Genomic DNA, 1,500 nt, shown 5'->3' with positions numbered 1-1,500 from the left:
TTGCAAATAAATGAAATGCTTTACTCCAGCATTATTTTTTTAATATAAAGTATATATAGAACAAATACTGTGTACTAAAGGTTGTCAACTTAAAGTTGTTAGGAGTTAATGTATTATCATAAATTCAGCGGATCTGTTCTCGGATAAAAATTTTGAATTTTTGATTACTATTAAATTTAATTTGCTTAAAATACTTTTGGTGTTGTTTTCCTGTTATAGTTCGTGTTTATTTTACATAAAATATATTTCCCTAAGCTATAAGTTATGAAAATTGTCTAAATTTGGGTTGGAAAAATCTCAGTTGTACTACTAAGGACTGATAGGATGATCTTACTTAGATAAGTTTTATCAATTTTATCTCATGATAATATAGTTTTTACATCCCCTGAATGTCTGCGACATTTTTTTCATTTAAAGGAATTGCTTACTCCGCAATTCATTGAAACATTCACTTACAATATTCCCTAAATATCTGACGTGAAAAATGTCATTCTAAAATATTGTTCAAAACTGTCGATTATTACAAGATTTACGTGGAAACATTTTAACTTACTGAAGATTACTTACTGGAATAAACGTTATCTATAATTATTCAGTCAACAAGTTTTCCAATTACTTGTAATTTAAAATTATGTTTTTTTTAAATCCAATTACAATTGTAATTTTGCATCTATGTAATATCCAAATAACAATTATTCTTTAATTGTAATGGAATTTGTAATGTAATTGGTTTTGCATGTCTCTGGTATCAGTACATATGTTGATGTTGATATTAACTATAAATATGTGTTGACAACTGTAAAACAATTGATCAGCTGAGATAAATATGCTGATCTGACCATAGGAAGTATTTCATCACCTTATTGGTTTTAGTGACGTTAAAGGAAGAAGGGGGTGATCAAACAAAAAAAGAAACAGAATCACTATTTGCTAAGTGAAGTAGCTATTTTTGTCGCAAGGAATAAAGACGTAGACGAACTTATTATTCTAGGTAAGGCAATCACATACCAGTCTGAAGATTTTGACTGTAAACAAATGAAGATGTTATTTTTCCAATAGAATTTACTGCACATAGAGCAGTTAAAAATTAGCGTGCCAGTTATCATATTTTTAGATATCAATCAGTCAAAGCTTTGCAACAGTGTGTGGTTTGTAATAAAAGTAATAATAAACAATATCATAGATGCGACAATCTGGACCTGACCTTTCAAGCTAGTAGATGTCTCCATTTACCGCATTCCTATAATTCTGGTGGATATGTCATTTCAATTTAAAACATTACAATTCGAAATACTAATGACTCTCAACAAAGTTTAAGACAAATACTTGCAACTATGCGGTGTAAATTTAGAGACGATATGTGTCTTACATGGACAATTATATATTCATGGACATATGGACAATTATAAGTTTTAAAAATAGTAAAGCAGACGATCTCTGTATTTACAAAAGCAATGAAGTACAGAAATATATTGCATATACGTAAGTATTATTAAATCA

This window comes from Teleopsis dalmanni, chromosome 2 (assembly GCF_002237135.1).
Source record: "Teleopsis dalmanni isolate 2A chromosome 2, ASM223713v2, whole genome shotgun sequence".
Taxonomy (NCBI): Eukaryota; Metazoa; Arthropoda; class Insecta; order Diptera; family Diopsidae; genus Teleopsis; species Teleopsis dalmanni.
This window is presented reverse-complemented; position numbering follows the sequence as displayed.